The sequence below is a fragment of the Balaenoptera ricei genome, chromosome 13, assembly GCF_028023285.1.
Source record: "Balaenoptera ricei isolate mBalRic1 chromosome 13, mBalRic1.hap2, whole genome shotgun sequence".
NCBI classification, from domain to species: domain Eukaryota; kingdom Metazoa; phylum Chordata; class Mammalia; order Artiodactyla; family Balaenopteridae; genus Balaenoptera; species Balaenoptera ricei.
In genome coordinates, this window is record NC_082651.1 from 54,517,031 (window position 1) to 54,543,844 (window position 26,814).

Below are 26,814 nucleotides of genomic sequence, written 5' to 3' on the forward strand. Positions count from 1 at the left end.
TCAAAGGTGGAAGGCACTGCATGGCATAAGGGGATAGGGCCCAGTCCAAATCCAGAGATAAAGCCTTGAAGAGGCTGAAGATACTCCCAAGCATACAGAGTGGAAGGAACTTCCAAAGAGAGTATCTGAAGTACGGCCATCTGAGAGGTGGTCATTAATGGAACCAGCAAAATTCTGCTCTAAAAGTTTATGTGACCTTATTTACTAAATGCTTGGCCCTGTAATTCTTACACTTTTACCATGATAGTGAGGAAAGGTCAGAAAAAAAGAATTACTGTGAATAGACATAGTAAATTACATTTATGTATGTACTATTCATATTATTCAGAATAACCTAGATTGTTTGCTAACCCAGAACCAATGCTGATAGGGAAAATGAGTGTTAGCTCATTTTGGTGGCTATCAAGGGAAATAAAGACAACTTCCTGAATAGTTCTAATAGTTTTAAAGGACATTTGAAAAGATTTTAAATGGCTGAAGATGAAGATAATATTATGATAATATCAAGTATTGGGTAGCCATGTGGCTGACTGCCAAGGTTCTGAAAGCTTTTTATTTAGAGGCTACAATTCAGTCATGCCACAGATAGTTACTTTACACCTGTGATATGTCAGGCACAGTGTTGTGTGCACTGGCCATGCAGCCACAAACAAAGCGCACAGCAATCTCTGCCTTAGGTCTTAGTGCACTTGAGAACATCCTGGAAGGATATTATCAATGCCTCTTTAATAAAATAAACTGCCGCATTGTGAAACCCAATAAGATAAATTAAACATGTATCAAAACTAAGGGTGGGCATAAGTTTTTAAAGATCTCTTATCCACAACTATATATATTGTTTACCAGTTGTGGAAAACTGGAATTCTTTTTTGAGTTTTAGAGGTTACTGTGGGAACAACAGAATCAAAGTAAGGCTTTTCTGCTTCATTGTTCTTGAACCCCACATCTCCCAAACCAGGGCTCTCATTTAAAACTGGGTACATGCCTTAAGCTTCAGGCTTAAGCCAACCACTGCCTCCTCCCAACCCTAATTTAAACTGTGGGAATCCTATTCTCAAGGACAGAAGAGGCCTACGAGAAAATGTATACTAAAAGTAAAAGGAGATAGATATGAAAACAGAACCATCGGCATATGTAGTGGTGACTCTTTTTAATTAGGCATTCTGATACATACAGAAAATGGTAGAGAGAGATCGGAATGCAGACCTTGTCCAAATTAGCTTCTCAATTAAGCTGAAAATAAATAAGAAAATGCAAAACAAGAATATTTTTAATTTTCTTTATGGTTTTTAGCTATATAGAAGTTTTAAAAGGTATGTAGTAAAAATATCATGCTTTCTTTCGGATTTCCTCCTCTGCTTTTAATCTTAAAAACACTTTTGTCAAGTTGAGAGAAAATATACATCACTTATATTTTATCTGTTATTTTATTAGATACATTTTCCCACACTATGTAGCTCTTAAATCCATAAAGTTATTTTATGACAGTGGATTGCTTTTTATTTATATAAAATAAAAGATTGCATTTCAGTTTGCTCCATCTTTAGTATCTTTCGTGTCTGTGTGCTGTCTGTGCTGTAGAGATATGCTAACACTGCACTATTTTCCAATTTACTGAATTGTCGTGATTTTTTCTTATTTATCAAATTGACTGGCTCCTTTAAATTCCCCTAAAGTTGCAATCTTGAAAGTATAATCCCACATCCTTTCTCCTGCATTTTCCTCTGCTTATCAGAATGTCTTGTGGAGTGGTTTTATTGATGCCTCTAGATCCATCCCGCTGAGTGATGGAGTTGGTGGGGATTCCAGTCCTCTTCTGGGCATCTGCTTCCTGGAGCAGCCCCATCCATCACCTTGACAGGCATGTGTATAGGCCTCCAAGTGTCAAATATTCTCAGCTTTTTTTTTTTAAGAGTTATGTTTGTAAGGCTTTTATCACAGGAGAATAATTTTGGAGAATGTGTAGGTCCAGGTACCTATTTTGTAGGTAGAATTGTAAAAATGCACCACCACCCCCACTAAAGATTTTCTGCCCTAAAGCCTATGACTGTGAATATGACTAGATATCACACCCATGAACACCTTGTTATCTGTCAAAAGAGACTTTGAAGAGGTAATTAAGATACTAATTCATTGACTTTAAGAAAAGGGGATTATCCTGGATTATCTGGTTGGGTCTAATCTCATTACACAAACCCTTTAAAAGTGGAGAATTTTCTCTAGCCAGCAGTAGAAGGGAAGTCAGAGGTTTGAAGCACGAAGGAGATTTGATTTGATGCACAACTGCTGACTTTGAAGATGTGGGGACCATGTGCTAAGGGATGCAAGTGGCCTTTAGGAACTAAAAGCAACCCCAACTGATGGCTAGCAAAGGAGTGCATTCAGCCAATAATCTAAATGAGCCTGGAAGTGGGTTCTTTCTCATGTCCTGTAGTTAAGAGCCCAGCTTGTCTGTTACCTTGATTTTGGTCTTGTGAGACACTATGCAGGGAACCACAGAAACTGTGAGATATTAAGTGGGGTATTTTAAGTCACTGAATTTGTGATAAGTTGTTTTGGCAATAATAGAAACCTCCTACAATACCCACATTAGGGCTGTTATTTTCACAAAGGCACAGATGACATATCACAGTGGGAAGGGCGGGCAGACTGTGATTTGGAGCCCATGTCTTCTCCAAAGGAGCCCCCCAACCCACAGCATGGCAGTGCAGAGAGGTGAGTGGGACAGGAGGACACCGACAAATGCAGCCAATGGCATCCCCTCTTTCGATTTTATTCTTTTAATAGGCAGCTCTGTAACCTAAACAGGGGTAGGCCATCTTCTGGAAACCCAAGCAATTTGCCACTTGGTGGCACTGCTGACTTTTGGAGGCTGAAAGAGTGATGCCACACACCACCAGTAGCTTGCTTGGCAGTACTGATAAATAGCTTCGTCTGCAGTTAGTACCAGAGAGGAGGTTTATGAGAACAAAACAGGCTATGGTGACGCCCCCCCAGGTCTGTGACTGCAGGGGGCAAAGTTGAGCTTCGTCTCCAGGTGCTGCTTTCTGAAATCCAGCACAGTCTTGACACCGGTGCCGTGCTTCCTGCACTGCTCCCAGCCAATGACTCAGCGTGATAGAGATACTCAGGCAGGGGCACTCCTGTGAGAGATTGTTCTCCTTTGATGGGAGACTTGTCTTGAGCATGACCCAATGGCCACGCAACTTTCCTTAGAACTGCCCTGTAGTGTAAAACTCTTCCCACCAACCTTCCTTCCTTTCTTTGATCCTTCCTTGGAGTCAGACCTGCACTGGTGTCTGCAAGTTCTCATGGCCTCTATTTATTTTTCCCCATTTTCTCTCCCAGGCATTTTCCCTAATAAATTCCTTGTGCATTTAGTCTTGTCTTGACATCTCTTTGTTTACTGGAAGACCCAGCCTAACACGCAACGTATGAGTGAAGCAACTCCTTGAGAATGAGGCTCTAGCTCCCTCTGATTCAACAAGGACCATGCAGGTCACACAGACACAAGGAAACTTTTAGGTCTGTGCGGAGAGGCCCCAGCTATGAACCACAGGCTTTAAAGGGCCCTGAAGAGCACACACACTGATGATAATAGTCAGTAGACCATTTGTACCTTTGTCCCAGGCCCTACCAGTGTCATGGGCAGGCCTGCACAGAGCTATGACAGGTCTGACCCACTTCCTTATACCCAATTGTATATTCTCATCATATGAAAGGAAAGTCAAAACTATTCTTTTGGTTGCTATGTGTAGTTGGCCCTCAGAAACTTCATTTGTGAGTTTCCTCCAAAAAGACTCTAGCTAGGGTATTAGCCTTTGATTTCTGGATGTCAGGGAAGGTCTGGGAAACCAAATTAACTTAATGAGGATAATTAGTGTTTGTCAGGCTTCCTTAACTAGGCAGGGAATAGTTATTTAAACCGATCACAGGGTAATATTTTCCAGAGCATTATTGTATAGTTTCTGACATTGAAGCTTTTTAGTGTGTGGTGTTCAGCCAGCTTTCATTCTGGTAATGAAGGATGTAGTTAGTGAACCATAAGATGTTTCTTGTGAAGGACATACCACAGCATCACAGAACCTTTGCACTAAAATAGAGATCACTTTACAGTTGTGGAAACTGAGGCTCAGAAAGGTTAGTTGGTGTGGAATAAGTCCTACAGCTGGTTACTGATAGAGCTGGGGCTGAAGGCCATTGTCCATCAGATAATGATTCGCTGAGTGTTCTCCCATGCTCTGGACTGAAGGCATATTTGGTTTGAAGCAACACGAGCAAATGAGCCATAGGTCAGAGGCAACATGGAAGGGAGTGTTATTTAGAGTCTGGTGTCACTTTCCACACGATTACTTCAGCTCTGTAACTTGGGTTGCCATAAAACCATCCACTGATTTATTCTGGGCTCCTGGCCCTGTCTCATAAAGGCATCTTTGTAATTCTCACCAGAGATCATCCTCTGGGATGACAAATAACATCGATCATTAAAAATGACATCTGTAATTTTGCATCCAGGGAAGATGATCTTTTAAAGATGTCAGTGAAGCAAAAGGGATTTTAGGAGATGCTGATGCAGTCTCTTTAAAATCTTTGCAAGTTGTAAAGCATGAAGATGAACTCTCCATTTTGGAATTGCAGGATGAATTGTGTGCCAAGGCATGCCCCCCACATGCCCTGCTGCCAGTGGAGGTGAGGTCTGAGGCAACCAGGGTTCCCTGTGGCTCAATCATTAACTTGCTGAATGACCTAGGAGTCAAAGGAGTTAATGGGCTTCATCCAGAGCTGGAGGAATGGAGGGCAGGCAGAGAGGCAGGGCAAAAACTGTCTATTGTAATAGGAAGAGGAGGTGAGAAGCAAAGCCACACAGAGAGGCAAGGGAGACACAGACACTCAAGAATACCACCTCTGCTTTGGGACTGGTGGTCATGTAAGCAATGAAATGAGCCCTGCATCACAGACCCTCGATTTTACAGAAACCAAACTCACCGTAATGAATAGTATTGTCTCCTCTCCTCTTCACTAAAATTTCCAGGACATTAAAATTGCTGCATCGTCAGCCATATCAATCTCTGCAGCTCTGCAAAAAATAAAGGGGGAGAAAAGAAAAGAAATTAGATACATGTTTTCCAAGAAAAGGGAGTGGGAAGATGAGAGGACTGAGCCTGGTCCTCACGGCCTTTTCTCACCAGAGGCAGGGAGCTAATTAGTCTCGACAAGCAGAAGCTCAGAGCACCGGGGCTAATGAACAGACTTGCTCTCTCCAAGTGGAAAGCAGGAAGCCTGGAAACAGCTGCAGCTACAGAAGAGCTAAAGCTGAGGGGTGGCGGTGCATCTGAGGGACACATCTCCACTTGCAGGCAACATATCTGAGTGAACTTTCTAGGTGACTGGAGCAGCAATGCAGACTCAATGCATGTCATCCACACCAGTTTTGCATCTCCATGCCAATTCCAAATACGGTGCTTTATTTATCCCGTTGGAGAGTTTTTAGAGGAAACTCTAACTGCAGCAATTATTGCACAAGAGTCTGAGCAGCTGATGACCTACAGGGCTAGTTGCACTTGGTTTCTTGAAAAGCTTTCCCCTGTTTTGTTACCTGATTTGATGTTTTTTTTATCTTTGTTCTGCAGTGAATTGTGTGCTTGCTGCTGACCCCCTGCAGTCCTTGGGATTCCCAGGCTGGGGGGCAGGAAGGTGTGCAGTCAGCCTGTCAGACTCTGGGGCAGAAGTCAGCACAAGGGGGTGGAATAATTTTCCTGTGCTATTGCTTGCTGAGTTGGCATTTAGTGTAAATACCTCCTGTTTCCAAGATGTCTCTTCCATAATTACCAAGCATGATTCTGTCTTTGGTGCAATAGCTGAGAGGGTGTAATTGGAAACCACAGAGGCAGATTCTTTTCTCTTTCTTTAAGGGGCTTTTTGTTATCATCATATAATCTTATGCTCCCATTCACTCATACCAAGTACTTCCCATGCTGAATAAGAATATGTACTTGTTCTGAGATACTTTCTGCTTATAGGTTGTATTGCTTAAAAACTGCACAAGTGGGGAAGTATGGTTAACCAAGATGGTCTTAATGTTCCCCTCAGTTTGACTAAATTTTAGACAGGTGTCTTCCTGACTAAGGCTCTTGACCTTCCTTTTCTTAGAGCATTTACTTAAAAAAACTTGCAATTGCAAATTCTTTCTCTGCCCCTGAGAGATGTAAATCTTCTACAGCACAGGAATATCTTCCTCAAGGGTCTGGGAGCCGTCCCTTTTAAATGTAATCAAGAAAGACAATGTCCCTGTTTCCCAATTTCTGTGGGAGGATAGGAGTCTAACTTTGATTAGTGACAGTTAGCAAACACTGATGGCCAATCACGTTGACCATCCTCCCCCCAACATCCTCCAGTACTTTCCTACTAGCTAACTCCAGTACTTAAAAGCTCTTTTGTTTTAACAGAGTTGAATTGAATCTCTTTTCCCTATTGAATTAATCCTGACCGCTATTGCAATATTCTTGAATAAAGTCCTCCTGGCCTTTTAAAATTTGAGTTTAGCTGAGTTCTGTACGGAAGTGACTCTCTCCTACTGCAGTAGCTGGAATGAAATCTGTCTTGTCATTTTAAACAAGTGTCAGATGCAATTTTTCTTTAACATGGTGTACCTGGAATATCACATTTTCTAAAAAAGCACAATCTTAGATATTATTTGTTAATTTATGGAGCCAGCCCTTGGCTAAGCCACCCAACTGTCATAAGTTAGGGATATTTATTTCTGATTTTTTAAAATTTATTTGCTCAAAAAATATCTGTTGAGTTCCTACCTATTTACTAAGCACTGTGCATGCAGTGGTTAGCAAAGATAGACATGGATGTAGTTAGTGAACCATAAGATGTTTAGGATTATTTCATAGGATTTATTGTATGAAAGGAAAACAAACATTATTAACTATCATACAACTAAACATAAAATTGCACATGTGAAAAGTGCTGTGAAGGGAAAGTATAGGGTTTTATAAGAACGTGTGTTAGGGTGAAGGTGATCTTGTCAGGGAGGTCAAGGGTTCCCTGAAGTGTTTAACTGAGTTTGAAAGAAGAGTGACAGGGTTGGTGTATATGCAGGCAGAGGGAATAGCATGTGTAAAGGTCCCCTTTGAGAATTTTGAAAGGAAAATTTGAGAAGAAAAGTCAGTGAGACTAGAGTGCAAGCTCTGTACCCATGTCAGTGATGGTTAACATTATCTGGTTTGGTCAGTGATCAAATGTGCACCCTCTCCTACAGCTTCCTCCCCACTGATGTGTGTGGTTCCTTGAGGATTCTCTCCAGGCTCTACATTTCCTTTATTTGCTTAGTTCTAGACTTTGGAGTCCATTCTTGTTCTCCACTCATCTCTGATGCTTTGATGTTTTAGATGATGTGCTGGTTACTCTCCGTTTGACCTCTCATCCCGCATATTCTCTATCCTTTATCATCTTGTTCTGGGCCCCAGGAAGCTAATTTCCCAGGTCCGTGTCACCTAAGCTCCTTGTCGTTGACTTGTTGAGTTCAGCCAAGGAGAGGCACCTGATGCAAGTAAACAGGCAAGAGGAAAGAGAAGTTGGGGTTGGGTCTTGCTTTGGGCAGAATTTCTAGAAGTACTATTTCACTTCATCTATACAGCTGCTATCCTATCAGGAAGGGACCAGTTCCACTGAGCTTCCGTAGTACTGTTTCTTGCTTCCACTCCTTCAAGCCTGGGTTAGTAATGGCTTCTAGCTATTGGTAGTCTGTGGGTGCCTCAACATCCTTTGATTTTTAGTGGTGGCCATATGTCTATGAATATTCCTTTTATTAAAGCTTCTGGTGCCATCTGAATTTGACTTTGTTTTCTGCTGGGATCCTAACTGACACAGATGATCTCACTAAAGCTATTTCTGTTTATTATGGTAACTTATTTTTCTCTTGCTCCACCTCTATGTTGAGAATTAGTCCTAATCATTCATATACCGGTCCCTGGCTCTTGGGCACCACAACCTAGGTTTCATCCCCAAGTCTTGCCTAGCCCAGGAGGAGAGATTGGGTAGTTCCATGATGTTCTCTAACATGGTGAGGCAACTTCAAAGACCTTGCTCTAGAAGAGATGGCTCCTACCATCTTCATGCTTCTCTGAAAATGCCTCGATACTTTTGCTCTTGAGCCCAGGAACCCCTAGCAGTCCTGATAATGCATTTTAGGGTTCCCTTGAAGCAAGTTTGCTGAACACTTTATTTGTGGTTGCTCAATGTTGGTGCCTCACATGCTTAGATGTTTTTGCTTCCATCTCTCCTCAACACTGGGCCTACCAAATGGAGGCTAGTAGCATACTGTGTAGGATGAAAAGTGACCAAAAAACACAGCCCTAGTTTCCATGATTTGGGGGTATCTTGCTCTCCCCAAATCCCAGGGCTCGTATGGGTTTGATAGTTGAATAATCCAGATAGATTCCATAATCCAGTACTGCTTTCCAAAGCAATGCCTCAGTTTGGGGTTTATTTATTAACTTCCCATTCTCCCCTTGCCTGTAGGGGGCAAACAAAAAGCTTACCTGTTTCAGGTTCCATTTCTAAAGAGTCTTGTCTTCAGCTGGACATCAAACTAGAAAGGCTGTGCTAGATGAATTCAGATGGAATTGTTGAGAACTATTGTTCTTGACACTTTTGTGCAACAGATGGAAAGCTCTTGTACGTGACAGATGGAAAAAATGCCGTAATTTCTAATGTGTAAAATTTTTGCATTGAGACAGGTTAGTAGAAGTAATAACAGAAAGGAAGGAATAAGAATCTATATAAATAGGCCTTCTTGGTGAAGCAAATAAAATGTCTACTCTACCTGTCTGGAAAAATAATTTCTGTTGGAGGGTTAGAGGGAGACTAGGATGTTTTAGCCCTGCTGTAGATTCTTTGTTCCCAAGAATCTTCCACTTCATAATCCCAGCTAAAAAATAATATTTTTTAAAAAGTAGTCAAAATATTACATAGAAGACTGAACTCCAATTTGTGTCAGTTGTGATGCTGCTGATATAATTGAAATTTAAAACTTGATAAAACAAAAATATATGTAATCAATTTATTTAGATACATATATACATATATGTATGTATATTTTATCTATGAATCCATCACTTCTCCCAAGGACTAGAACATAACCGGCACTTTATAACTTTCCACGTGCTCCTCCCTCATCCCACCTCTGCTTCCCCACCAGCAGGTTCCGCTGTCCTTCACAGACTGCAGATTTGTCCCTGACCCAGCCGTTCTCAAGCTCTTCCTTCCTCTTCCACAGTCCCTTCTAGGACTTGTCCCTCCCTGTGCTTCTTCGCTTCCTAAGGAAAAGAGAGATAGAGGTGATACAGTTATAGGGTAAGGAAAATAGAGCTGGCCATTTTTATGGAACTGAAATAAGGTTATCTAGTTTCCTTTAAGAATGCTCTTTATCTGCTAGTCCAATTAGTCATTTCTTAATGTAACGTTTGAAAAAGAAACCCCTTCTTTGGATTGTTTGAGAAGGTTTTTGTCATCAGTGTAATTTCACCTCCTTGGGAGTAACCTTGCTGCCTCTGTGATAAACTGTGCATGACTCAATTCACTCAACACGATTAGCTGCTAATGTTTGCCTGGCGTGGGGAGCAAAAGTCAAAGAAAAAGTAACATTAAAGCATATGCCGAATTATATATTATATAGAATAGCTTTTACCTAAGAGATTCTCAAGAAATTAAAAATAAGTCAAGTTTGTAAGTCAAAGAGGTTATAGGATGAAGGCATCATTAGCCTAATTATTTTATACAATAATTTGAATTTGCCTGCATTTGAGGATAAGAGGGGAGATGAAGAAGGTGTCTGACTGAATTATTAATCCAAGCAATTTTTCGAAATGCAGGAGAGCTACCACTCCGTATTGTTCTGTCCCTGTAATGTCAAAGAAAAAACAAACAAACAAGAAAAGAACACACCACTAAGCTTAAACCACAGGAGAATTAATGATAGAACAATAAACCACTACAATGACTTAGTATCAACTTGTTCTTCACCCATCGATGTCCTTGAAGAAACTTAAGAACAAAAGACGGTTAGGAGAAAAGATTTATCTACAGAGAACTATATATGTCTCTGATGAGTTTCTAAGGTATGTGGCCAGGTGGAATATATTTTTTTAACCTCTACTTTTTCATAGTTTACCATCTATATGGTCCGTGTATACTGTGTGTGTGTTTGTGCGTATCAACAGAGGGATATAGCGCATGGCTGTCTGAGAAAGTCTTTGTATTCTAACTCCACGTCTGAATCGATTCTGTAATAAGCACAGTGCCTCCTCATGTCCTCTCATGCACCCTCATCGCTCCATTTTCCTGCCTCAAAAATGAGGACAGTGCTAGCCCGACTCCTGAGGATGGTATCAGGGTTAAATAAATAGTTGAGTGATGGGAGAAGAAGGGCTATGAAAGTATGAAAGTGTGAAATTGGACTGTAAAGCAATACATGGTTGTGAAGGCAAGAGGCAGATTTAAGTGCTGAATGAAATACGGCGACACAAACTGGAACCTGTTTGTTCATAAAATGCTCTTGAGATTCCAGGAGAACCCAAGGGTCTATGGGTTGGGATGTGAGACTCCCTTTCCCAGTGAAACAATCTGTATTTCAAGAAGCAGCACTAATATTTATAAAGAGACACTGCTTTGTTCTTGAGGAGATGGAATTTCAGGGGGTGAAGCTGAAGTTCTGTTTATGAGTGTAGACCTGTCAGGAAAAACCAGCAGCGGCTACAATGGCTTGGCATACGGCAGAGAGAAAAAAGAAAGCTAATGTAATCGAGGGTATCCTTTAGCTTAAGCGATGTAAGGGCTAAGAGGCCAGCACTGAGAAACCCTCAAGAGTTTCCCACCCAGTGGGCTAATATTGCACACATATTTTGTGGTGTGGGAAGGCCATGCCTTGAAATGTAACTCTCTAGAGGGATCTAATTCTGTCCTTGTCACATAAGCCCTTCAAAGGTTGGCACAGAATCCCTCCACAGGCTCTGGAAACAGGGAGCACATCTGCCCAACCTGCACTGACAGATGCTCCATAATTTTTGAGAACCTCTGGACTGTGGCCAGCCCCTGGGTATGGCACTAGGGTGGAGAGGGCTGTCACAGTCGCCCAGCTCCCACCGTGCTGTGCTTGACACTTATATCTGCTCTTCTCCAAAGGGAGAAGGTGGAAGAAGATCCGTTTTATCCTTGTCAAACATGTGCCCTCCATGGCCTGGAGGATGAAGAATACAAGTTTCAGTTACTTTAGTGGGGGGAAATATCGAGGTTTTTCTGAACTCCATTAAATCCATTTACCAAAATGCTTTGACTTTGACAGTTTTGAAAATGGTGATAAAGTTTTGCTGTGTACTTCATGCTTGATCTTAATCAATACAGTTTTATACATTCTTTTGCTCGTCTGCGTCAGAAAATAAGACAGGAAATCGTTGAAACTTTTTTCCATGGTTACTCTGTTTTGAAAAATCTATTCTTTTGCCTCTGTGGAGAGGAAGAGTGGAACTTGCAGGGAGAGTGTAATAATTCTAGAATAACTTCCCACCATAAATAAGCAACCAAGATTGCATGTTTTTCATAAATAATTTTTTGAGGAACAAAATTCCCTTCACTTTGACAAAGTGATGTTATAGCAAATGATGTGAATAACAATATACTATTTCTTTGTTTGCAGCTGTGTTGCCACTGTTGGGATACCACAGTGCTGGGCACAGTGGTCTAACCCCACACTTTGGGATTAGTTCAAGCTTTTCTTTATAGCTGAATACTATAAAATTCCTAATAGAGCCATCTTTCCTTGAAAAACGCTATGAGCTGAAGAGACCAAACTTGAGAAGGACACCAAGTCCTCAGCCCCTTCTGATGGGATTCTTACACAGCCTGCTGAGAGAAGCATCCCTCAGGGATTCCTACAAGTAATTAACTGTCAAATTATTCTAACAAGTAATCCCTGCATCATGAGGGCACCCCAAATTCACAACAGGATAATTGCTAATATCTCCCTTTCTTCTGGAAGATGACATTAGAACTTTACTTTTCTCCTATTTTATATATAAAAAAAAAGACAAAACCAAGTGGCGTTATGGCTCAGTAGGTTCTGAAATCAGACCACTTGCCATTGACTCCTGACCACAGGACCTATTGGTTTTGTGTGACTTTTGGACAAGTCACTGTGGCCACCCCTCCCTTGCTCCACTGGTATTTCCAAAGGATGATCACACAGACGAGAGCCCGAGTGGGACGCCACCATTGCTGATCCCATTAAATCTTCACAGTGACTCTCAAACCACGTCACCAGATCTTCAAGAGCCCCCATTCCCATTCCTGAAGATATGGAGCAGGATTCTCTAGCGTTTCTGCTTAGAGGAATCACCACTAAGTTCTCTCCAGAGAGCTTGGTCTTTTTCCTGCAAGCATAGCACACACCACAAGCTTAATCTTTTTTACTGGCCTAAAGCAAACATTAAATTCTTTGCTGAGAGGGGAGCTGAATTATAGAAAATATGAATTCTGAGTTTACTACAAGCAAATTATGGTGGTCCCCTCACACATCCTCTAGACGAGCAATTGCTTTTATTTTGTATTTATCAGAACTTCACAGTGCATTTGTCTTATGAATGTAAACTCTTGCTGTCTTCTCACAGGAGCCACCTCCTAGTGATAGTGATAACAATTACAATAGCTAAACTTTATTGGGCACTTATAGTGTTTAAGGGCCTCTGTAATGAACATAAATAATCTAAATTAATCTTCTCAATAATCCTATGAGGAAGATATTATCACTTCAGTTACACAGGCAAAGAAACTGAAAAAGAAAGAAAGGCTCTACACAGGGCTTTTTTACCACTAGGCCATCCTGTCTCGCGAAAGTCTTCCAGCTTCCAGACGAGGAGTCTGAGGTTCTTTTCTGCAGGCTAATCTCAGGCCAAGATTCAGTGATATTGAGACGCCCCTCACCCCCCCACACACAAGTATTTATAGTGGATGCCATTATTCCCATTTCATAAAAGGGAAACAAAAATGTATTAAAAAGATGTCTCGTGCTTACACATTTTTCCCTAGGCCCTCAAAATGATTAGGATTCCATTTATGGCAAGGATAGAGTAAAAAACTTGGATTCAGCTTTAAATATGGTAACTCCAAATAGGGCTGTAACTACTTTTCCTAAAAATGAAACAAACCTGGCAACCACAAAATTACGTGTGTCAAATCTCGGAAACAGCACCTTAATTACGAGTGTGGCTATTCACGAAGGCTCATAAATTAAATGGAAGCTTTCCAGTCCCACCCCCTCTACACACACGCACACCACACACACACACACACACACACACACACACACACACACACACACACACTTTAAATCTAGTAGTGGCGGCTGAGGCCTCCTACCGCCTTGCTGATGCTGGTGAGGAAAGACAGGCTTTGAGACTGTTTGGGGGGTGGAAGCTCAGTTCCACCTTGAACCTTCTGCTGTGTTTATTTACTCTTACCTATGAGATGTTAAAAATCCTGGGAAGAACTTTCCTCAAGGCCATATGAAGAAGATGTGGGGAGGGGGACGAGTGAACAATTGCATTTTCTCTTTTTCTCCTCTTGTAAGGCCCTTTTCTCCTCTTCAAAAGCCTCTTCTGTGTTCCTTTCAACTTCCAAAAGGATGACCATGTCATGGAGTCATGTGGGGAATTCCACCAAACCTTACCAATCAATCCCCTTCTCCCTCCCTGTGATGGTTCTATCACTTCAGAGTAATCTGTTTAGTTTGGGTTCTGCTTCCAACCAGCCATGTTCCTTGGATAAATCACTGAACCTCTTCCGGTGCCTCAGTTTCCCTGTATAATGCAGACACAAAGTACATCAGACTTGAAGTCACAGGATCTGAGCTCCTATCCCAGGTTTACCCATTACTACCTCCCTGGCTTTGGACAAATCACTTTATCTCTTTGAGCCCCACCTTTCTAATCTGTACAAAAAGGAATAAGGAGCACTGTTTTCCACAGTTTTCATTGTTTTTATGAGGATTAAATGAGGGGTGTATATACACACACACACATACATATCTACACATAAAGATATATACACACACACACACACACGTGATGCTCTTTGTGCACTGTAAAGTTCTGTGTAGCTATAAGAGATTGATATCACGATTGTTGTTTGCAGACCTAGTGATGTCCAGTCTGAGAGGCACAATGAGCTCTCCCCTTTGCTCCTACCCACTTCTTTGTTACAGCTTTGTACTAAAGCTCCTGAAGATGGATAGAGAGCCAAATTCCTTGGCTGCCTATTAAGTCAACAACCACCAGATTTTATTCCTTTCTCAGCTGTTTTGCTTCTCAGGAGATTCCTGTAAGACAGAGGCATTAATATGACATAGATGATTGTAAAAATAGCCCTCCCAGACCTCATAAAGGAACCCATGCTGGGACCCCATATAAGCTTAGTTCCCAAAGCTTAGGTCAGGATTTCTGTGTTTCACTTGTACCCAGAAATGCATTTTCATAAACAGAAATGAGAATTCTTTCTTGAAAGTTACAATACACTGTTAGAGTTAAAAGAAACTAGAAGTAAACATTAAATAGAAGCTTAAATAGAAGGGTGTTTTCTTCCATCATGACTAGTAGGTAAGTAACTCTTCAAACGGCACTTACTACTGAAGAAACCTCATTGAACTCCTTCTCATCTTCTTCCTTGTCTCTCCCTGCCTTTCCTTTTTTCCCTATCTCCCTCCCTTTCTCAGATACCTCTGTACTCACTTTTCAGGAAGGGCTATTGTATGGGGGCGGGGGGGCGGGGAACTTTACAGCTTTGCCAAAGGGAACTGATTCTTCATTTTGATCCTGGCTAGCATCTCCCAGTTGGCAGTGCTTTTACAGTTAAAGACAAAAGCAAAAACAAAGCTGCCTCTCAAGCCTTTTGCAGCAGGAATCCCAGCTGCAGGAATGAAAACTGCATTTCCCCTCCTCTGCTGTGAATGCCCGCATGCCAGGCTACCCCTCTGTCTGGTCAGTTGCTCAGGCAAAGTGCCTTGCATTTTGGGAAGAACTGGCCTTCCTGTATCTATTGTCTTTGGTCTGTTTGCAAAGAGGTTTTTGCCTCTTAGGTTGACAAAGCTCTCGGGCTACTTGAGTTGCCAGTCTCCCAGGCAACCTTTTCACCATTTATCCATGAAAAGAACACAAAGAGATAAATCCCCTGAAGCATTTAAAGGGATTCTGATCTTATGCACTATCTAGAATCTGGGATTAGGGATGATTGCCTACAGGCTCTCTTGAGTCTGAAAGGAACCCATTAGGTGGTTTCTAACTAGATCTTCTAACAACCCTCCCACTTGCCCAGGAAATGCCAACATGCCCTATGTCTGGTCTCAGCAAAGCAGCAAAGATCACCAACTTGTCTACAGAGCACTTCTTCATCTTCCTCAGAACATTGCTCTCTCTCTCTTCCCTTATCAACAGGGTTTATGACACATAGCTTACACATAATAAAACTCAGCAAATATTGTTGATTTCAGAAAACAACATTCTGATTTGTTTTTTTAAGAACATTGGGTGTAAGGTAAGAGGTGGAGGATTTTCATTCTAAGTCTCATTTCAACTATGAAATTAAAACGTCTATAATAAATTTGTCTCTGTGAAAGTGATTTCACTAGAGAGTAGATGGAAGAAGGTTTTGAAGAGCAGGGGTATTCAGGCAGTGCCTCAGGGAAATAGTGAATGGAGGTAAAGTATGTGTCAGTCTTCTTTACTGGAAAGTAATTTGACACTGAAGGATGAGAGATCTACTGTGGATAGGGGCTCTTATCTCATTTTCCCTGTTAGTCTCCGTGAGAGTTGCCCGAAGTATATTCCTTGGGGCAGTGATTCTGTGACCAGCATGAGAAACATTTTGGTCAGATGTTCTTGAGAAGCACTCAGTACTGGTTCTCCTTTCCATAGATTTGTAATGCGCTCTAGCCTATCAAAAGTCCTGTACTAAAGAAAACATTTTAACTTAATATTTCCTCAAATGCTGTTCACAGAAAGCCTTCTTTATGTGGTAAAAAAAATATAATACCCCATGGATCAAGTATCGGCTAATGTTGGTTTGCATCATCTCTTTCTAGGAGAGTTAAACCATCCCCAGTTTAGGCCATCGTCAAACAACCAGTATCATAATCTGTTACAGAGGAACATGAGGCAGAATTCTGGAACAGGGTCAGATTGAGGACAGATATATAGCCTCCTCCAGGTCAGGGGCAGCCTTCCCAGTCACAGAGCTCCAGGGAAGAGGCCAAGTCAGGAAGCAGGATCTTCAGTGGTATCAGCTCAGCCCAAGAAGACACATCTGAGACGACGGCAGTGCTGACTCTGTCACAGCTCCTGCGGTGGGAGATGCCTGGCCTTCTCCACGTACTGACTTGCTTCATGGGAAAGTGAGGAAATGCTTGCTGGCCACAGTTCCTTCTGAGGAATATGCAGGAGCAACAAGACACATACCAATAGCAAACACAACCTGTTCAGATACCGTGGTAATCTTTATCACCCTTTGCACCCAGTCAAAACCTTGTAGAAGTATACATATCTGGAACTGTACTGCCTACCTTTTAACCTGTAAGAGTAGTATGTTTATTTGGTATGTGATTTGAGTGTTTCGGAAAGATACTAGTGAGGCTACTGACAGCCAAACAATCTAAGTCTGCACATAAGAGCAGAGGACAAATACACAAGCACATTCCGTAATGGTTCATATTCAAGGAGCTGGGCCGGGGTACTATTCACATATATGAATAGCAATTGGCCACCAACCCAGTGGCCTCAGGTGGGCCCTTGCCATTGCCACTGGTATCTCCTTATAGCTGAAATAGCCAAGCTACTCCTGTAACCCTGAAGCACAGGGGTTTCCCACATGAAACACCTCTTGACCAGGATCTCGACTGATGAAGAAGAGCCTAGAGGACGGGACTTCCCTGGTGGTACAGTGGTTAAGAATCCACCTTCCATTGCTGGGGACACGGGTTCAAACCCTGGTCATGGAACTAAGATCCCACATGCCGCAGGACAACTAAGCCCATGCACCACAACTACTGAGCCCTAGCACCACAACTAGAGAGCCCATGTGCCACAACTAGAGAGAAGCCCGTGTGCCGCAATGAAGACCCTGCGCACTGCAATGAAGAACACCCGACATAGCCAAAAATAATAAATAAATAAATATTAAAAAAAAAAAAAAAAAAAAGAAGAACCCAGAGGAGGAGGGCTTCAGGGAATGGTCTAAGTTCAGCCCAAGGAGTTTTGTTTTTGTCTTTCAGTGTTTAGTAAGGAAATACTATTTGTATTAAGAGGGCTATCAATGGCTTACAAGTAAAGCATGTATCACCCAGTCTCCTGTCTCCTTCTGGGTCTGGTATTTTAATGAACTGTGTTTGTGTTTGTGTATAAAGAAAATGTAAACTTTGTTGCTCCATATCTCATAGGCTTGTTATTATGATGAAGATACTCTAATGCTTTGTGATCTGCAGAGCTTAGGAGGAAAACCTGAGATTGATCTATTTGGATGTGTGAAAACACATTTACAGATGGATACAAAGTTGTGATGTTCTTGTGCTAGGAGTGTGAGAGAGTCTGAGTGTGGAGTAAGGGTGCTCATATTGAATATGTGCCCATAGTATATTCTAGACAGTCTATATATGTTATTTTATTTAGAACTAATTTTATAGAGTAGAAACATAAAGTTAGACTAATGGATGTACCTAAAATTAAAGGCAGTAGAAAGTAACAAAACTAGGATTTGGACCTGGACCCAGGACCACGTGTTCCGAAGCCCATGCTCTTTCTCCTGCTCAACATGGACTGAATCCAGTTGGATTTTACTTTTTTATGTGTTCAGAGTCTGACCGTGATGATTTGAGGTCAGCAGGTGGTGGCTATGAGTCCTTTTCTTGCCATTCAGTGGCTCTGGTGGTTGGGCTGTTATTCATGGGCTGAATTGTCAAAAAAGCATCAAGAGTAGCCCTGGGAAACTGGGCCTGGCAGTGAGCTACCGGCCTGTTTCTCTCTTGATGAGAGTCTCCTCATGTTCCTTCAGTACATTCTAACTTTGCTGGACTGTGTCTTTTTGCAAAACACTAATTCCTGGAGAGTCCTTGCTTCTAGACATGGATGATATGACGATAAGAGATGATATCATTAACCATGGCTCATAATCCAGGGAAGACGCAGAACTTGAGAGACAAGGGCTCAGCCTGGAGCTTTGACCCTGACCTATGGTGCCCAGCCTTCACCTCTTATTCTAACAGTGTAAAGTGTTTTGAAGACTAAGCTCTTTGGTCCTATGGCCTTGAGATTTTAGTGTCTGTTGATTTTCTTGCGGGAAGGATCCATGCAAGGGTAAGAGAAGATGGGGCACAGATAAGCGTTTAATAAGTCATAGACCGGGAATGTCCTTTGAAGAAAGGTTCTGTTTAATTCAAAGAATTTGAGGTTGATGCTATGACGTTTGACTTTAACTTGATTAAACAATGGACTGAAAACAAAAATTAGCTTGGAATTTGAGGTTAAAAGATAAACAAAATTTATAATGTGAAATTATCACCTTTAAAATATCAGACTTGTCCAGTGATGTGTCTATTGCTTTTCTCTTAGGAGCAGATGTGTTTTGGGCTTTGACTCTCAGAGTTTATGATAAAATATTCACTGGACATTCTTATTCACTGAGAAGGAAACTGATCGTGCCTTTCTAGATTTTCATTTTAAAAGAAACTTCTCTATCTAACATGGGTCACTTTTCACTGTGCTTACAGCTCCCAGAGGAGCTATTCACTCCGGAGAGAAAAAGCATAGATGTGGTCTGAATATGGCCACTGGTCTGATTAATTTCCTGTTGTGTACACATTATTCCTGAGGGTGCTGGTGTGATCACACTATCTGGATATGGGCTTTACTGTTTGGTTGGAGTGTAATAATCTCTGTAAGTTCAGGTTGATTATAAAAGGCAGGCAGAAAATGGCATGAAATACCCTGTGGCAAGTGTATAATTCCAAGAGGAAAGTGAGGCATTTACAAAATACCTCCAAAGTGGATTTACAGTCCTACCCTCACCTACTAGGTGAGTCCTTTGTGAAGCCACCTGGGCCTTTAGCTTACTTTGCCCTCTACCATAGATGGATCAAGACCTTTAGGTTTGAGGACTCTATTCCTCTCCCCACAGTGATTCTGATATGCAGTATGATTTCAAAGTCCTGGTCTAACGCTGGTATGTATTATGCCACAGAAGCAAACCATGGATGGGAAAAGATTTTGCAAGGAAAGAAATGATGCCTTTGGAGAGTTGATTTAACATTTCTGTGCTTGCTTCATTCATTCATTTGGTATTCAAAATTGTACTTTTCCATAGCTACTGTATACCTTAGATTCTGATAAGTGTTAGAGATAAAAAGATTAATTAGACACTGATCGTAACCTCACAAGGTTAAGATAGACGAACTGTTACCATGCAGTATAGAATTGTTTACACTGTGCTTAGGTAGTACAAAAGAGGGGGCCAGTAGAGATAGTGACTAAGTTGGACCTTTGTTAATATTTTATGAAAATATAAATGAAATAGAACCTGTCAGATACAATTACAGACCATTTCCCCCCTTCTCACTCTCAGTCTTCTCTCTAGTAGAGGAAACTGAGTCTGGAAGGACAAGTTAGAGTTAATCAAATACACCAATGGGAGCAAGTATTCTAGACTGAGAAAATGGTATATATCAGGCATGGAAGTGCCACTAAGGTCAATATGGCTACCAAGTATGGGAGCTTGATGGGGAGGTGGCAAATGTAGAGTCGTAGAGACAGATAATGAAGAATATCCATCTTTGGGATGTTGGTGATGGGGAGCCATGGGGACGTATTAAACTTAAGAGAACGTAACAAGCAGATTTATATTTTAGAAAGATTATTCTAGCAGAAGGGTAAAGGAGGGAGTGGAGGGACACCACTCTTACATTCTGGATAGAAATACCAAGGCTCTCAAACAGTGGTTCTCCATCCTGGCTGCATATTTGCATCACTTAGGGAGCTTTTAAAATCCTGATGCTGGCCAGGACCAGATGGTTTTACTAGTGAATTCTACCAAATATTTAAAGAAGAATTAATGCCAATTCTCCTCACACTCTTCCAAAAAATTGAAGGGGAGGGTACACTCCCAAACTCATTTTACTAGGCCAGCATTATCCTGATACAAAAGTCAAGTAAGGACACTATAAGAAAAGAAAACTATAGGCCAATATTCCTGACAAATATAAACTCTCAACAAAATACTAGCAAAATGAATTAAATAGTACATTAAAAGGATCATACACCACGGGCAAGTAGGAGTCATCCTTGGGATGCAAGGATGGTTTGGCATATGCAAATCAATATGTATGATACATCACATTAGTAGAATGAAAGAAAAAATCATATGAGCATATCAATAGATGCAGAAAAAGCATTTGACAAAATGCAACATCCTTTCATGATCAAAACTCTCAGCAAATTGATACAGAAGGAACGTACCTCAACATAATAAAGGTCATATATGACAAGCCGCAGCTAACATCATACTCAGTGGTGAAAGGTTGAAGCTTTCCCTCTAAGATCAGGAGCAAGACAAGGGTTCCCACTCTTACCACTCCTGTTCAATATATTATTGGAGGCCCTAGCTAGAATAATCAGGCAATAAAAAGAAATAAAAGATATTCAAATCAGAGGGGAAAGAGTAAAATTGTCTCTATTAGCAGATGGCATGATCTTATACACAGAAAATCCTGAAGATTCCACTAAAAACAGTTAGAATTAATAAACAAATTCAGTAAAGTTGCAGGATACAGACAACTACTGTATTATCTCACTTACATGTTGAATCTAAAAAAAAAACGTTTTCCCACTATCATTTATTGAATATACTGTCCTTTCCCTATTGAGTATGATCAGCACCATTGTCAACTATTAGTTGACCATATATATGCCGGGGATTATTTCTTGGCATCTATTCTGTTCCATTGGTCTATGTGTCTATTTTTATGCGAATATCGTACTGTTTTGATTACTATATTTTCATAATATAGTCTGAAATCAAGAAGTGTGATTCCTTCAGCTATGTTCTTCTTTCTTAGTTTTTTTTGGGTTATTTCGGGGTCTTTTTTTGTTCCATATGAATGTTAAGATTTTTTTTTTTTCTATTTCTGTGAAAAACACCATTGGAATTTTGATAGGAACTGCATTGAATCTACAGATGGTTTTGGGTAGTATAGACATTTTAACAATATTAATTCTTCTGATTTATGAACACAAGATATTTTTCTAAGGAATACATAAAAATGACCAACAGGTAAATGAAAAGGTGCTCAAGATCACTACTCATCAAGGAAATGCAAATCAAAACCACAATGAGATATCAACTCACACTTGTTAGAGTGGCTATCATCAAAAAGACAAGAGATAGCAAGTGTTGATGAGGATGTGGAGAAAAGAAAATCCTTGTGCACTATTGGTGGGAATGTAAATTGGTGCAGCCACTATGGAAAATAGTATGGAGGTTCCTCAAAAAATTAAAAATCGAACAACCATAAGGTCTGGCAATCCCACTTGTGGGGTGTATCCAAAGGAAATGAAAAGGGATATCTAAAAGAAAAGATATCTGTACTCTCATGTTTAATGCAGCATTATTCATAATAACCAAGATATGGGAACAACCTTAACTGATTCCATTCAATGGATAAATGGATCAAGAAGATGTGGTATGTATGTAGAGAGTGGAATATTATTCAGTCACGAGAAAGAAGGAAATCCAGTCATTTGCAAAAATAGATGAAACTTCAGGGAAATATGCTGAGATAAGTCAAACAGAGAAAGACAAATATGGCACTATATCACTTAGATGCAGAATCCAAAAAAGCTGAACTCATAGAAACAGAGAGTAGATTTGTGGTTACCAGGGACTGGGGCAATGTTGGGGGGATTTGAGGAGATGTTGGGCAAAAGATACAAACTTCAGTTAGAAGATGAATAAATTCTGGAGGTATAACGCACAGCATTGTGATTATTAACAATATGTTGTGTTATATACTTTAAAGTTGCTAAGAGACTAGATCTTAAATGTTCTCACCACAAAAAGAGAAATGATAATTAGGTGACATAATAGAGGTGTTAATGCTCCAGTAGTAACCATACTGCAATATATACATGTATCAGATCAACACGTTGTATACCTTAAACTTCCATAATGCTGTATGTCAATTAGATTTCAATTAAAAATGTGTGCAATGTAATGATTTGATACATGTATATATTGAAAGATTATTACTGCATGTTAGTTAACACATCCATCAGCTCATGTAGTTACAGATTGTTGTGTGTGATAATAACTTTTAAAATTTATTCTCTTAGATTTCAAATATACAAGATGGTATTAACTATAGTCACCATGCTGCACATTAGATCCCCAGGACTTATTCATCTTATAACTGGAAGTTTGTGCCATGCACAAACTCTGTCTACTTTCAACGATTTCCCACCACCTACCCCGACCCCTCACCCCTGAAAACCACTAATCTACTCTCTGTTTCTATGAGTTCTGTTTTTTTAGATTCCAAATATAAGTGAGATCATACAGTATTTGTCTTTCTCTGTCTGATTTATTTCACTTAGCAAAATGCCCTCAGATTTCATCTGTATTGTCTCAAATGACTAGATTTTCTTCTTATAGCTGAATATCTTCTTTATCCATTCATTCTTCGATACGAACACTTAGGTTGTTTCCATGTCTTGGCTAAGAAGCTCCACTTTTGTGCTATTTAGCTCAATTTGGAATATTCAGGTGAACAAATGCATCTCAAGACAGAAGTCTCCCTGAAGGGCTGCAGGGAACTAGCTAGTGAGAGCTGCAGGACACAAGCTGCTCTCAGAGTGCAGTCACTCAAGCCGCAGGCTGTATGGTAATAGGATTTATTTCCTAGTAATGCAGATAACCTTTATCTGAGATGCAGGCCTTACACTCCTCTGAGGAGCTGCTGATCTATTCTTTTTTTTTTTTAACATCTTTATTGGAGTATAGTTGCTTTACAATGATGTGTTAGTTGCTGCTGTATAACAAAGTGAATCAGCTATACATATACATATATACTCATATCTCCTCCCTCTTGCGTCTCCCTCCCACTCTCCCTATCCCAACCTTCTACATGGTCACAAAGCACTGAGCTGACCTCCCTGTACTATGCGACTGCTTCCCACTAGCCATCTGTTTTACATTTGGTACTGTATATTTGTCCATGCCACTCTCTCACTTCATCCCAGCTTAGCCTTCCCCCTCCCCATGTCCTCAAGTCCATTCTCTATGTCTGTGTCTTTATTCCTGTCCTGCCTCTAGGTTCTTCAGAACCTTTTTTTTTTTTAGATTTCATATATATGTGTTAGCATACGGTATTTGTTTTTCTCTTTCTGAGTTACTTCAGTCTGTATGACAGTTTCTAGGTCCATCCACCTCAATACAAATAACTCAATTTCATTTCCTTTTATGGCTGAGTAATATTTCATTGTATATATGTGCCACATCTTCTTGATTCATTCATCTGTCAATAGACACTTAGGTTGCTTCCATGTCCTGGGTATTGTAAATAGAGCTGCAATGAACATTGTGGTACATGACTCTTTTTGAATTATGGTTTTCTCAGGATATATGAACAGTAGTGGGGTTGCTGGGTCATATGGTAGTTCTATTTTTAGTTTTTTGAGGAACCTCCATACTGTTCTCCATAGTGGCTGTATCAATTTACATTCCCACCAACAGTGCAAGAGGGTTCCCTTTTCTCCACACCCTCTCCACTGGTGTGAGGTGATACCTCATTGTAGTTTTGATTTGCATTTCTCTAATGATTAGTGATGTTGAGCATCCTTTCATGTGTTTGTTGGCAATCTGTATATCTTCTTTGGAGAAATGTCTATTTAGGTCTTCTGCCCATTTTTGGACAGGGTTGTTTGTTTTTTTGATAATGAGCTGTTAGAGCTGCTTGTGTATTTTGAAGATTAATCCTTTGTCAGTTGCTTCATTTGCAAATAATTTCTCCCATTCTGAGGGTTGTCTTCTCATCTTGTTTATGGCTTCCTTTGCTGTGCAAAAGCTTTTAAGTTTCATTAGGTCCCATTTGTTTATTTTTGTTTTTATTTCCATTTCTCTAGGAGGTGGGTCAAAAAGGATCTTGCTGTGATTTATGTCATAGAGTGTTCTGCCTATGTTTTCCTCTAAGAGTTTGATAGTGTCTGGCCTTACATTTAGGTCTTTAATCCATTTTGAGTTTATTTTTTGTGTATGGTGTTAGAGAGTGTTCTAATTTCATTCTTTTACATGTAGCTGTCCAGTTTTCCCAGCATCACTTATTGAAGAGGCTGTCTTTTCTCCATTGTATATTATTACCTACTTTATCAAAGATAAGGTGACCATATGTGCGTGGGTTTATCTCTGGGCTTTCTATCCTCTTCCATTGATCTATATTTCTGTTTTTGTGCCAGTACCATACTGTCTTGATTACTGTAGCTTTATAGTATAGTTTGAAGTTGGGGAGCCTGATTCCGCCAGCTCTGTTTTTCTTTCTCAAAATTGCTTTGGCTATTCGGGGTCTTTTGTGTTTCCATACAAATTGTGAAATGCTTTGTTCTAGTTCTGTGAAAAATGCCATGGGTAGTTTGATAGGGATTGCATTCAATCTGTAGATTGCTTTGGGTGGTATACTCATTTTCACAATGTTGATTCTTCCAATCGAAGATCACGGTATATCTTTCCATCTGTTTGTTTCATCTTTAATTTCTTTCATTAGTGTCTTATAGTTTTCTGGATACAGGTCTTTTGTCTTCTTAGGCAGGTTTATTCCGGGGTATTTTATTCTTTCTGTTGCAGTGATAAATGGGAGTGTTTCATTAATTTCCCTTTCCGATTTTTCATCATTAGTGTATAGGAATGCAAGAGATTTCTGTGAATTAATTTTGTATCCTTCTACTTACCAAATTCATTGATTAGCTCTAGTAGTTTTCTGGTACCATCTTTAGTATTTTCTATGTATAGTATCATGTCATCTGCAAACAGTGACAGTTTTACTTCTTCTTTTCTGATTTGGATTCCTTTTATTTATTTTTCTTTGATTGCTGTGGCTAAAACTTCCAAAAGTATGTTGAGTAATAGTGGTGAGAGTGGGCAACCTTGTCTTGTTCATGATCTTAGTGCAAATGGTTTCAGTTTTTCACCATTGAGAACAGTGTTGGCTGTGGGTTTGTCATATGTGGCCTTTATTATGTTGAGCTAAGTTCCCTCTATGCCTCCTTTCTGGAGGGTTTTTAACATAAATGGGTATTGAATTTTGTTGAAAGCTTTTTCTGCATCTATTGAGATGATCATATGGTTTATATCCTTCAATTTGTTAATATGGTGTATCACATTGATTGATTTGCATATATTGAAGAATCCTTGCATTCCTGGGATAAACCCCACTTGATCATGGTGTATGATCCTTTTAATGTGCTGTTGGATTCTGTTTGTTAGTATTTTGTTGTGGATTTTTGTATCTATGTTCATCAGTGATATTGGCCTGTAGTTTTCTTTCTTTGTGACATCTTTGTCTGGTTTTGGTATCAGGGTGATGGTGGCCTCGTAGAATGAGTTTGGGAGTGTTCTTCCCTCTGCTATATTTTGGAAGAGTTTGAGAAGGATAGGTGTTAACTCTTCTCTAAACATTTGATAGAATTCATCTGTGAAGCCGTCTGGTCCTGGGCTTTTGTTTGTTGGAAGATTTTTAATCACACTTTCAATTTCAGTGCTTGTGGCTGGTCTGTTTATATTTTCTATTTCTTCCTGGTTCCATCTTGGAAGGTTGTGCTTATCTGAGAATTTGTCCATTTCTTCTAGGTTGTCCATTTTATTGGCATATAGTTGCTTGTAGTAATCTCTCATGATCCTTTGTATTTCTGCAGTGTCAGTTGTTACTTCTCCTTTTTCATTTCTAATTCTATTGATTTGAGTTCTCTCCCTCTTTTTCTTGATGAGTCTGGCTAATGGTTTATCAGTTTTGTTTGTCTTCTCAAAGAACCAGCTTTTAGTTTTATTGATCTTTGCTATTATTTCCTTCATTTCTTTTTCATTTATTTCTGGTCTGATGTTTATGATTTCTTTCCTTTTTCTAACTTTGGGGTTTTTTTGTTCTTCTTTCTCTAATTGCTTTAGGTGTAAGGTTAGGTTGTTTATTTGAGATGTTTCTTGTTTCTTAAGGTAGGATTGTATTGCTATAAACTTCCCTCTTAGAACTGCTTTTGCTGCATCCCATAGGTTTTGGGTCATTGTGTTTTCATTGTCATTTGTTTCTAGGTATTTTTTGATTTCCTCTTTGATTTCTTCAGAGATTTCTTAGTTGTTTAATAGTGTATTGTTTAGCCTCCATGTGTTTGTATTTTTTACAGATTTTTTTCCTCTAATTGATAACTAGCCTCATAGCATTGTGGTTGGAAAAGATACTTGATATGATTTCAATTTTCTTAACTTTACCAAGGCTTGATTTGTGCCCCAAGATATGATCTATCCTGGAGAATGTTCCATGAGCACTTGAGAAGAAAGTGTAATCTGCTGTTTTTGGATGGAATGTCCTATAATTGTCAATTAAGTCCATATTATCTAATGTATCATTTAAAGCTTGTGTTTCCTTATTTATTTTCATTTTGGATGATCTGTCCATTGGTGAAGGTGCAGTGTAAAAGTCCCCTACTGTGATTGTGTTACTGTCACTTTCCCCTTTTATGG